A 13,682-nucleotide genomic window follows, 5' to 3' on the forward strand; every position below is an offset into this window, starting at 1 on the left:
GTAATGCATGATAATTTATTATGTTACAAAAGCTTTGTATTCAGATAAAAGCTATTCTTCTGAGCTTTCTATTTATCAAGAATACTGAAAAAAAAAAATAAACATTGGTAATAATACAAATGTTTCTTGAGCAGCAAATCAGCATAGGATGATTTCTGAAGGATAATGACACTGAAGACTGGAGTAAGAACATCACAGGAATACATTTCTTAATAAATAATAAACTTCTTAAAAAAAAAAAAAATCTTACCGATCCCAAACTTTTGCATGGTAGTATATGTATATATGTATATGTCTGTATGTATAGATTTCTGATTCATTAGTCACTATAGGTAAATAACTAGAAGAATAACAATATATATTTAAAAAATTAGAAAAAATAAGAAATATCAGTTTGCATAATGAGCTTTGTTTTGTACAGCTAAAAGAAACTGGAAACATTATCTAAATGTATAGTGTTCAGTTAAATTTTTCTTATTTATTTTATTGGCATTAAGTGATCTGAATAGGCCTATGTCATAAATGAGTTTACTTTTATTAAGTTTGTTTTATCAAAACACCACATAATCATCTTGACAAGGTTTCAATCACAAACACTTTCCAAGCCTACTGTCTGATGCACCTGATATGAATGGATTGGAGGCTGGAATGAATAAGTGATCGTATAGCGCAGCCCCTGAGGCTGAACACCGAGTCTATCCTCCGTCTTGTTGGGTCACGTGGTGTGCAGGATGGATCTGTGACAGAGGGAGCAGCCAGACGGTAAGCCCACAGCTGTTCCTTTGGCCTGGACTCAAGACTTAATGTAGCTTGCCCGATTCTTCCACTTGGAGAGAACCAGCCGTATACCAAAAAAGACCGTGCTGGATAAGAAGAGAATGAGAGCAACACTATATAGTACATCAAAATGTTTCGAAACCTCAAACGTACACACAATATTTTACAAAGCAATTCAGTGAAATGGACATTTGAAGTACCATTATGCAGGCAATCAAACAATCCACCCAGACTCAGTTCTGTTCTCATTCTACAGATCTGGATAACAGTGGTGTGTACCTATCTTGGCAATTTGCTTCAAAATGATTGGACAAGAGTTTATATGTTTGTTTCTTATTCAATGTTTAATGCTAAAAGTAAATATTATTATAAAAAAATATAACGAGAGTATGGTAACACTTTAGTTGGACCCCAATCTAAAAAAGTATGATTTCTGGACTAATTTTCATCAAATGAATTATTGACTATTTAACTATTTTTAATGTTCCTCATACATATTTTCTCTTATTTAATAATATTAAGTGAGAAAAGGAATGATTATAAAAACTTGTCTAATGTCTTTATAAACCTACTAGCCAAATAAAAAATGTGATGAAACTCATTCATTCAAATTAATCAGCAAAAATGACGATTCTTTACTAAACGATGGGGATCATGAAATATGAAATGCATTAATTCCAAACCAGAATTAGACCAGGGATCTAGATACTGTATGATGGATTTGGGATAAAGGCCTGTTTAAACCTCAGGATGATAACTAGTTAAAAAAAAAATCCCTCTATATGTAAGAGAATAGAGTCCACCCCACAACTATAATGATTACGGCACAGAGGAACTATATCATTGGAATTACTTCCAGAATGATTTTTCCAGCTGATGAACAATTAAAAAAAACATTGATAGCCAATCAGAATCCATCCTGCTTTAAAGAGCTTGAGCATTTAAACCGGCAGACGACAATACTGCAGCTCGCTTATAATAGACAGAACGTTATCGTGCATTGGTGTGGACGCTAACACAGTTAGTTATAGTTACCGTTCTTGGTGTGAACGGGCCTTAAACAATTTACATATAACAAACTTATTCTTGTTACCAGATCAATGCATTTTACTCCTCTACCACACAACGTTAAAACCAACCCCATAAAACAAAGAGGAAAGACATTTGCAGCCTGACAGTCCCATTCACAGGAGCAAAATGACACACTTACTGAACGCCAAACCTCTCTCTTCTCTCTCTAACACCTTTCTCTGATCGTCCGGTCAGCTCATTCGTACCTCCCACCAGGCTGAGATGGAGAGAGGGGGGGAAATATCATACAGCATCTTACATTATCAAAAGAAAAAAAAAGAGCCAGGTCATGAATAATTGAGGAGATCACTTTCGTCTGAGACCGGAGTGAGAGTGCTCTCCTTGGCTTGTACCTCTACACACAGTCTGGAGGCTAATTCACTGGGGATCGTAATTTATGGACAATTGAAGCAGCAGAAACATCTCTTGGAAGGCGACTGGGGGATCCATAGCAACAATCCTTCTGGGGCATATTAATCCCCTGCTTTATGTAGTGCTAAGTGTACAATAGTAATCAGTAGTGGAGCACAGGCCGCTGATCATTAAGGGAAAAAGCTATATAAAGAATTCATAATGGGATTAGCCTGCGGCGGGTGGAGTGCGAGAAAAGGGGAGAGCAGGAGAGAGAGAGAGAGAGAGAGAGAGAGAGAGAGAGAGAGAGAGAGAGAGAGAGAGAGAGAGAGAGAGAGAGAGAGAGAGAGAGAGAGAGAGTGGACCAAATTAAATCACCCATCAAATTGCACCAAGGAATTTTAATTTACAGGTTAATGTTGAATTGTGTAACTAATCACAGCTAACATTTTCAGTGAACCAGTAAAAAAAAAAAAAAAAAAAAAAAAAACTAGCCATTTTACTAGCTTACACTACAGACCCGCACATTATAATTAGGGAAAGCACTCATTCTGCAGGCCAGCCTTTCAGAGGCCATCAAGTGGCCATCCTCATTGCTGTTGGCCACTACATTGGCCTTACTATGAAAAATCATTTATTTCAAGAATAATATGCTTGATGGAGCTCAGCCATTTAGAAGTAGGCCTACCTCTATAAAATATGGTTATTTCAACTGTGTAGAAAGAACAAAAATGAACTGGAAAAGTTTCTTTCGTGATGCCAAGTTGTTGTGGATGGTTACAAAGACAATGCTATTTGGTTGCTTGGGTGTTCTGGGTAGTAAGGTGGTTTCTTACTAGTCTAAGGGTCAGTAGATATATTTTTTAGAATACCGCATAAAAATTTGCGAATAAAGCATCCCATGTGTTCAAGAGAACAAAATTGTCACTTCCTGGGAAATTGGCACAAAATATCTGTAATTAAAATGGAAGATGCTGCAATTTGGGAAGCCACTTGCAGCACAAATGATTGTGCGTCTCAGAGTGTCAGATGAAACACAATAAATGCTGTCATGTTCTCTTGCGTTCGGATGCTAGTGATTGGAAATGCAATCATGTGAGACTCTTTTGGGAGGATATTAAACCAAATCATTTTTTTTTTAAATTTGACAAAAAATGTTATGCACATTTATGCAATATCAGAAAATTTGCATTAAAACATAGCTAATGACATGATGCCCTATTAATTAAAACAACAAAAATGCAATTCATACATGATTTATATGATGAAAATGTTTGTAATTTCTATTCACTTTGACATGTTTTTGGGAATAAACTAAAGAATGGCTGGGTAATACATTTGGTATCTCGATACCATACAGAGGAAAAAAGCCTCATTAAAACTAAAATGGTAACACTTTATTTTACAGGTCCATATGTATATTATACATTTCCTATTTTCCTTTTTTGAAGCGATTCCAATCATGTTTGAAGCAATTTAAAACCATCATAGCGAACAATGCGCATCTGAAGTGTCTCAGCTGAAGGAAATAATACATTATTTATCATCTTTAATATGTCCCAAAAAATTTTATTGGGCCGATAACGATAAAATAAAAAAATTTAAAATGTCGGCCGATACCGATATGGTGGCTGATATATCGCGCATCCCCACAATTTATATATAGATGGCCCTTATCAGATAATTAGTTCAGTTTAACATCCCAAAATGTATTTGTATATGATATTTGTAAGAAATATTGGTTTACTGTGAAAAATATATTTAAAACATTTTTTAAGATGATCAAGGCACGTGCTTAAAACTTGATTTTTTTTTTTTTTTTTCATCATGGACACTCTCTGCCCCATATGTTAAAATCAAAATTTGCAGCATTACTGTCCCTGCCGCCTCTCATTGACAATGAAAAACTTCCCGTCGCTTTGTTGCTGCAAATCGCCATTAGTGTAAACACTCCAATAGTACTAGCAATAGTGATGCTCGTATTAGCAAGCACCAATAATAAAAAGGACATCCAAATAGGTTTCAAATCGTGGGGCCTTGTGATTTCACCATCAAATCTATTTCAAATAGGAGACAAAAGTGCTAACATGTGGAATGAGATGAGCAGCTCATAAAAAAACAGTCTGTTCTGTAGCCTAGCCTGGGCAGCTTCTTCAGTTGCAATACTGCATTTTACATTCAGCTTAATTACCCCCACCCCTCTCATCCCCCCTGACATATTCATTTGAGGGATTTTGGCAATGCAATGAAGAGAGAGAGAGAGTGGAATATGGGAAGAGAGGAATGGTTCCAAACACAAAAACATTGCACCCTTCAGCAGCCCTGCAATAACTTTAGTCAAGCATTTCCAATTATAATTATATTTTCATCCCTCCCTCAGCCAGAGGAGCTCTTTATCACCGCGGCAGGCAGAGAATTACTTTATTACAGCTACACCTCGTTAGGCTGAGTGCTCCTAATGAAGCAGCCCTGTGATCAGACAGGAATCATGCTGGAGGAAGCCTGCATCATTAGGCCAGCCTTTAATTACTATGATATATGGCCGCCCGCTGCTCTGCTATCACCTTCCCTTTTAATGTGACCCCAGCACAAACTCCAAGTAGTGTACAGAACACATATGCGCAGAATAAATGACCACTCGTACATCAGGAATGAGATGCAATCCTCATGTACTATACACAAATCCGGCGAAACACGGAAGTAAAGCAGCGCCGCCATTACTGCGTGCCTTGCTGCTAAGGAAGTAGCGGAAGTACCGCGTTGATCCCGTAGGCGGCTGATGTTAGCTGTTACTGTACGAAATGTTATTTTGTGTGGTTGGCTGTTTTAACAACAGCACAAAACTACAGGCCTGGAATAAAACCGTTCACGAACCTTTGCTGCACATTGACTGCCCATGTTTACGGCCATACGGATTACACAGAGTTCCTGGTCTAGCGGAGGACCAAGATGTGCGTCAAAAGTTTATACAAAATACACCATTCTCTTTTTCAAATTGACATTAATCCACAACGTTGCACTAGATGTGTAAAAACAAGTGGAAAGTGTTACGCTGTAAGGCAAGCTGATCAGTTGGTTCGTTGCTGCCGCGCTCTATCACTCGCACACCAGAGCAAAATGTTTTTTAATGTTTCAATTTCGTGATTAAAATGTCATAATTTGGAAGCGGATAATTCCTTCACAAGCTCATTATGACTCAAAATGTTAGAATGCCGCACCTACACTCGATAGTTTGAATAAGATCAGCGCAACGCAGACCACTGCATTGACAGCGTGAAACATATGATCTGTCTACAGCCAGGGCTCAGCGGAAGACAGAAAATGATTGAGGAATTAAATTCGAAAATAAAAGACAGTTTGACATCTTTTTTTCTCGCATCTGTGAATTAATTTTTTTATCATTTGCCCTGAGATGAAGCAAATATATTTGTGCGGGAATTTCTCGCACTATAAAAGCTAACCTTGCGGGAATGTTGTAAATTATACGCAATCCCCGCATTCCCACCGAAATTCAAGCCCTGCATTACATTTGGCTGACGCATTTTTACATTAATACATTATGTTGTCAATAAATTACCTTTATCGGTAAGTTTTGGCCACTGCCTTACATCATCTACCCAAATGTTCCCTTTTAAATTTTATTTCACCAGACATTTTCTTTCATGAGCAGGATCCGCTTTCATTGAAATGTCATTAGAGGGTATTCTTCGCCACACTTCGCAGGCACGCAGTAATGGCGGCAGGCAAGATGGCGGCGCCCATAGAGTTCGCGGCGGATTTGTGTATAGGAAACGTGACACTGGGCTGGGCAGCCGATAAACAATTGAAATCTGACTGGTAGAGACAATTTATGTTTATAATGTGGTATATATGCATGGCTTGTCTTATTAAAAGGTGAAGTAAGTGATTTTTGAGAAACACTGTTGATATTTAAAATCAGCCCAAACAAACACACCCTTACCTTCATTGCTCCGCCCCCAAAATGCACAAACACGCAATGAATCCATGACGGAAGGAAGTAGTTCTGCACAAAAGAGCGTTTTTAAAGAGCATTTCTTATTTATTTACACACGTGTGCCATCAAACTGTTGTGTAACCGCAATATCACACTTATAGCTGTGCAATATGGCTGTATATCAGCATGCTGTGATTACCTACGGCACAAATATAAAGTTATAACCGCATTTATTTGAAATATAGATTTTTTAACATAATAAATGTCTTTACTATCACTTTTGATCATTGACTACAAAAATTTGAATAGTAGAGTACTTATGATTACTTAAAGCGTGATCTGTTCATATCATGCACTTATTGAAAGTAACTGAAAACCAAACACTGGTCATTTCTAGACTAAATGTTAATTGTGTTTTTTCTTTTTCTTTGAAAGGCCGTCTTTTTCTTTAGCTCACGAGAATTACAGTTAGTGATGCTTAAAGATTAGATCTTACTAAGCAAGTTGCATCCAGTTTTACGGAGCATCTTCTTTTGCAAATTAAGAGCATTTCTTTCATTCATGTTAGTTTTCTTACAAAAAAAGATAGGAAACACTACAGTCTAGTTCATGAGGTTAAGAAAGGTTTAAAAAGTATTGCTAGTAACATTGCTGAGTGGACCTGAACAGAAGAACTGCACTTTGATATGCAAAAGAAACATTTGCACGTAGGCAGGTATAGCTCATTATTAAATCACACAAATGGGACGTGAGATTGGGGTGGCTTTTACTTAATGACTTCTAAAAGGCTCCTGTGCAGAAGAAAAAATACCTGCATTTTAGAGCAAAGCTCCATAGCGGTGTAGCAGCACTCTGAGCACCTGAATTAAATATGAAATATTCAACAAGATGGAGGTAGAATTCTAGGTTTATTATTTAGGCCAGCGGGGACTAATTGCGTTAATGCAATACGAGAGTTGATCTTAAGTTTCCACTGCTCTGAGCCACTTTTGAGCTACCTGGGGCGGCGCATTAGCTGAGATGGCCCTATCCCGGCCAGGCCTGTACATTAAAGGTAGACATTAATTACTTTTTAATTTGTGGAAGCTTCTCAAACTCGTACATTTTTAAATGCAGGCTCTTTACCTGCACTGATTCACAGGGAGAGGGTTTTACAGTATGCGTGTACATTCACAGCTGAAGTTTGGGAAATACAGTGGAAAGTTACTTACGATTCTGAACTGAGAGTTTGGTGTACCTCTGATTTCAGAATCATAAGTGACTTTCCACTGTATTTCCCAAACTCCAGTTGTTCTTGGAATTGAGAAACAGCCCTTAAACTGGTGTCAGATAAGAGAGATGTCAAAAGTCTCCAGGACTAGGCTTTTGAAACCAGTTATGATGTACAGCAGGCCTATAACTCAATGCTTCCAAACCCTAGTCCTGAGACCGGTCTTGCCAGGCTTCGTTGAAATAACACACTCGGAAGGACGCGAGGACACAGAACACATCTTTGTGAGATTTAAGATGTGCTGCAATATTGTTGCTCAACTGACCATCCCAGCATAATATAGCGACCAATGCACGATAAATACAACAGAACATCACCAACAAATGTTAGTAACTTATTAAAACATTTCTTGCTTATTATAGGCATTATTTTCATAGTATTTTATATCATTTTATTTTACTGCGAGAATTTGTGAAAATGACTATGTTTAATGTTACCTATACTTTGTTAATGTTAAGATTCTTTTTAATATGCCAATAAAAATACTGCAGGCTTTCTTTAGGTCTTTATCACTTTATCAATAAAATTAGGCAAAAAAAAATGACAAACGTTTACCAGAATTCAATACAGAAAGGTGTTGATAAAAAAAAAAGTTAAATAATGATTTAAAATGGATTGTTACCCAATATTTGAGTGATGATGTTACTAGGTTTTGGAACAGAGCCCAACTGTACAGCCAGTTTTAATGTAATAATGGTAGTTTTAAGCCCTATTCTGACGGGACTAGTTTTCATGATGGACGTTGAAGAAATTTGTGTTTCACAGACGTACGTGATTTTAATCCCATCCAAATCTGCCATGTCTGTGTTGTTCTCACGCAATCTCAGTAAAAACTGTTTTTCGGCAAACTCAACCATCCTTTAAAGAAATCTGATCCCGCCCAAATGCGAATGTCTGTGATTGTTGATATTTTATCTTAACACTTATCCTTTTTTTTGACCTACCTGAGCATCCGTTTTCCAACAAACGTACGCATGCGTTCGTTTCATTTCAATATGGATGATATCCAAAGAAAAAAATTAATTACAAAATTTATAAACCGAGCCAAAATGCGGAAACTGCGAAGACTGCCCATTTTAATATCAGTGTAGGACACTTGTCAAGATTTCTCTGCTCACTTATGTAGGTTCATTATAAACAGCCACTTCTAAACTCAGGTGCAGTTTATTTAAATAGGGTTTTAATAATAAATTAAAGTTATATCAGTAAATAATTCATTAAAAACATACAGTGCTATGCATAAGTTTAGACACCCATGCTAAAGTTGACTAAAAAGAGGAATAAAAAATCATCTTTTGGAAATTGAACTTAATGCCTTAATTTAAAAAAATAGGAAAAATCCAACCTTTAAGGACACCAATTTTCTTTGTGAATGAATAATGTATCGTAAATAAATAAATTTTCTTCCTTAAAATACAGGGTGCATAAGTTTGGACAACCCTATGTTAAATTCCCATAGAGGCAGGCAGATTTTTATTTTTAAAGGCCAGTTACTTCATGGATTCATGATACTATGCATCCTGATAAAGTTCCCTTGGCCTTTGGAATTAAAATAGCCCCACATCATCACATATCCTTCACCATACCTGGAGATTGGCATGGAGTACTTTCCATAAGATCATCTCTCAATGCAAATCAAACCAGCTGTTAGGCTAACTGAAATAAAACCATGCCAATCTCCAGGTATGGTGAAGGGTGTGTGATGATGTGGGGCTATTTTAATTCCAAAGGCCAAGGGAACTTTATCAGGATGCATAGTATCATGAATCCATGAAGTAACTGGCCTTTAAAAATAAAAATCTGCCTGCCTCTATGGGAATTTAACATAGGGTTGTCCAAACTTATGCACCCTGTATTTTAAGGAAGAAAATTTATTTATTTACGATACATTATTCATTCACAAAGAAAATTGGTGTCCTTAAAGGTTGGATTTTTCCTATTTTTTTAAATTAAGGCATTAAGTTAAATTTCCAAAAGATGATTTTTTATTCCTCTTTTTAGTCAACTTTAGCATGGGTGTCTAAACTTATGCATAGCACTGTATTCGTCATGCACGTAAGCACAGCAGATGACCTTCTGTAACACCCACGTCTAGAAAACACGCACTCCCACCTCTGTAATAAACACAGAGATTTTGGTCCCAGACGTCGGTTGATAAGAATATTACCTCAAACGTTGTTTAGAAAACTAGTTTTGTCCGAAAAGGGCTTTAGTCTCAATGAGGGGTATGTGAGATCTGCATAACAGAAAATAGCTATCCCAACTGCAGTGCCTGAATTAAAACACTTGTAAAATGGTCTTTGAACTATGGTTCAGAAGTCTGATTCTTCTCAATGCATTAGAATCCGAGAGGTTGAGATATATTAACAAAGAGCTCCAAGTCGTCAAAGGCACTCCAATGAATGTGACTCAAGTGGACAAGTGAGACGGCAGAATTATGAAGACATAAAAAATATGTGCAGCCATTTCAATGCAAATGCTCCTCAACTACATAAATAACACCATTCTGTAGATGTTATTTACGGATACAGGAACCTCCCATGACAGCGTGAAAGGATTCACTCAGACTGCATCAGTTCAAAGACACACACAAAATCCACTTTGAAACAAAAGTGAAAGGACATTCATTTAACAATGAGTACACCACACTGTGTCTCAGGCGCCAGGCCAAGGCTTTTGTTCCTTTGCCCACTTAGTTACATCAATCAGTACACTATTTTCGGGGCCACTGGATCAGAGCTTTCTGCCCAGTATCGGCTCTTCTCTAGCTCATTCCTCAAGTGCAAAGATCCGTTGTCACAACACAAACAAGATATGGAGTGTCCAACTAATCAATGATATATGGCTGCCAATTGTCTAAGCGTTTATCTCTTTATTAAAACAAAAGTAGCTTCGACATATACTGTTGGAGACTATGTGTGCTTCTGCTGCAATCCTAAAAAGATTCAATTGAAAAAATGTTGCAGGCCGACAGGTTGAAACATATTACAAAGTGAAAGAATTATCCCTCACTCACTCTAATATTGATGATAAATACATACATTAGATTAATTATTTAATTAATGGTGCCATTTAAAAAAAAAAATCTCTGTAACATACACCTAACCCTAAGAGTTAAATTTTTGTGCATAAAAGTCCTACACCAAGGTGGATGTCACACATTCAGTCACTTATAATAATAATTAATTACATACTGTATAACACTTTTTTGGGTACTCAAAGCCCTTTACATATGGAAGGGGGGAATCTCCTCAACCACCATCAATTTGTTCGTTTAGTTTCATTTTCATGGACTTTTAGTTTGCTTTTCATTATTTGCTGTTGTCTTTGTTCACTTTACCCACTCAAATCAGTTACCATGGCATTACATTGCATCATCACACCTGTTAGTTCATTATCATTGTATAATTAAGTTCCTGTGTTTCCTCAGTTTATTGTCGGCTATTGTTTGTGTGCTGAGCAATCTGTTACACTATGTTGGATATTCTCAGTTTATTATTTTATTAAATACCTTTGGGTTAGAACTTTTGACTAATCTTTATCTTTGGACTCTTTGAACTGTGACAGTGTAATCATTATTTATTTTTTGAGTATTTTTATTATTAATGATTTTGATTCTAATTTATTTTAATCAAATGTATTAATTAATAATTATTTCATTATTTTTTACATTTTAAATGTAGTTATTATTATTGGAAATAAATAAATAATCTATTGTTGGGAATTAATTCATTCTGACATTTAAATACAATAAATCTCATGGAACTCCTCTTCTTAGGTTTTGAAACAAATTCTTAGTGTTATGTTTGTCTGGCAGAAAAAAGAACACCCTAAACCACCCAGGACACCCTTGCAACCTCATAGTAACGTGCTAAAAGCCACTCAGAACTACTTAGCAACCCCATAGCAACACCTGGTATAATGATAGCACTGCTCTCACTTCTTCGGAAAAATATAAAAATCTAGTTTTGAGCTTGTTTTTGTCCACTTTATTAAGTGTTGTGCACAGGGATTGGTGGAGCCGTTTCCCAGGCTCTGAATTATCTTACGCTGGGCCACTCCACTCATTTGCATTTCGATGGCGGGCAGATTAGCGACATTCCGCTGCACACAAAAAGCCAGCCACAGCGACACACACTGAAGCAAAAAATCTCACCCGATTTCACTCTCACCCCCTTCAGCTTACCCAGTCAATGCATTCCCCAGCCGCAGCCTATTGACAGGGAGGCTCTGGAACAATACCAAGACGCAATGTAGGATCAATCCTGCTGTTTGCTCCTTCTCCCCAGAGTGAACAAAGACTGGAAAGAAAGGGCCCGAACCCCACTGTTAAAAAAAGGTGGGGAGCGACGGGGCAGAGAGGGGAGGCGTTAGGCAGAGCAGAAGCAGGGGGTGATGGGTAAGCATTAGGGAAAATGGGCTTGACGGGCAGCTGGAAAGAGTAAGCTCATTTAGAAAATCGACATCCCCAGCTGAGATAAAACCAATGATGATTTGTACTGTATCTTCAGGGGATAAAAGCACTTCTATAGGATTTCATAGCACCCAGCATGAAAGAGGTGGCTGGGGGAAGAGAGCGCTACATTTCTCTGTGAGGGAGAGGGCTTGAATTCCCATAATAAGTAGGGAGAGTTAAACACTGGTGCTGAGCGAGGCTGCTCGACTCGGTTGGCTCTCAGTTTGACTCCGACATATCAGAACGCTTTCAACTCCGCTGTGCCACTTGATTTAATGTGGACTTACAGGACAGCGCTCCAACCCGATGATGATTGACTGCCTCGGCCTGCAGTCTAAAAACAAATGGGGAAAACGGTTCATGTGAATCATTATGAAATATTAAGGCAGTGATCACTTTATGAATGTAATGCAGAATAACGCTGATGGTTTAGAAAAAAGTGACCATTTATAAATACCAGAAATCTGACTAGACGAGCAACATTTCAATCTAAAGTAGTAAAATAGTACTTCAGTGGAAACAATGCTGTAGATTTATTTCTGTAAATCAGTTCATTTCTGTCATGACAACTCTCAGAGTGTTTGGCTTGGTAATGGGTCTGACAATGTTGATACATTTGGTCTTGGCGGAATAGATGCTACGATGCTGCTGTTGCAGAGCAAGTACGGGACTTGCCACTGTCAATACATACAAGACACGCAGCTGTGAGCAAGACATGCTGCTGCTGTACAATATAGTAGGGCTGGGCGATTTTAGCGATTCTGCGATATAAATCGAGTATCGATCTATTTTTTAGCCGCGAGTATCGATACATACGTTCCATTCAAATCCCCCATGTTTACCCCTGTTTGCGTTGCAGGAAGAGCGATTTGGTCAGCCAGCCGCTAGTGTTGCTGTAGAGCAAGTTACCCGTACTAACGTTACACAGACGCAGACGTCTACCTCTTCCTGTTTACCAAGTCAGAGCGAGGATATTCGGAGAATGGCGGCGAATATAAATCCGGCACCCGCCTGCTTAAAAGTAGATGTGTGGGAGCACTTTGGTTTAAAAAAAAAAAGAAGGAAAGCAACGACTTGGATAAAAGCGTTGCGGTTTGTAAGCTATGTGGCATTAACGCAGGGCTGCCAACTCACGCATTGAGCGTGAGACTCACACACGCTCTCACGCCACACATCCATTTTCTCACGCAGAAAAAAATTGCGGAGCAAAGAGGACACTGACAACGACAGACAAGACAGAGCAGGTTACTTTGATATAAAATAAATTATCAGCTCTCAGATTCTGTCAATTTTATTACGCAATTCAAACAATAATACCGTTTTGGCGCTTGTAAATGCAACGTGACAGATCTCTCTAGCGCCTCAGTTCAAGCGGCAGGTGACCCGATCAACTCTAACTCTTCTTTACTATTATAAACCCGAACTTACCGAAATGTATGCCTCGGATCAATCAGTGTTTTTCAACCGCGGTAAGAAGTCAGTAAAACGGGTAAATGGTAAATGTAAATGGACTGCAAAACAGGTCGGCTAGAACAATGTCACATAAGTTACATTTACATCAGGAAAGCAATTTAATGACCATTTATAGGCTGGAAAAATTAGTTATAGAGTATTGTTAAATATGTCCACTATATTAGGCTACATATATTTTTACTTATATCATTAAAATATTATAAAGTTGTTATTATAATAAAGAACGCATTATATTTTATTTAAGTTGTTATTTTTAACCTTTAATATAAATAGCCTAGGGCTCTCTATGTTTACAGCATTAGTGATTCATTTTTCTGTTCATCATGTAT

At 37.6% G+C, this 13,682-nt stretch overlaps 1 protein-coding gene across 6 annotated transcripts in view; it reads right to left on the reverse strand.

Annotated features, from left to right (window-relative positions):
- Positions 1 to 13,682, reverse strand: part of meis1b (Meis homeobox 1 b) — a 256,446-nt gene that overhangs the window by 173,970 nt on the left and 68,794 nt on the right. The gene's annotated exons all lie outside the window — the stretch shown is intronic.

This window comes from Phoxinus phoxinus (assembly GCF_949152265.1).
Source record: "Phoxinus phoxinus genome assembly, chromosome: 14".
Lineage (NCBI taxonomy): Eukaryota > Metazoa > Chordata > Actinopteri > Cypriniformes > Leuciscidae > Phoxinus > Phoxinus phoxinus.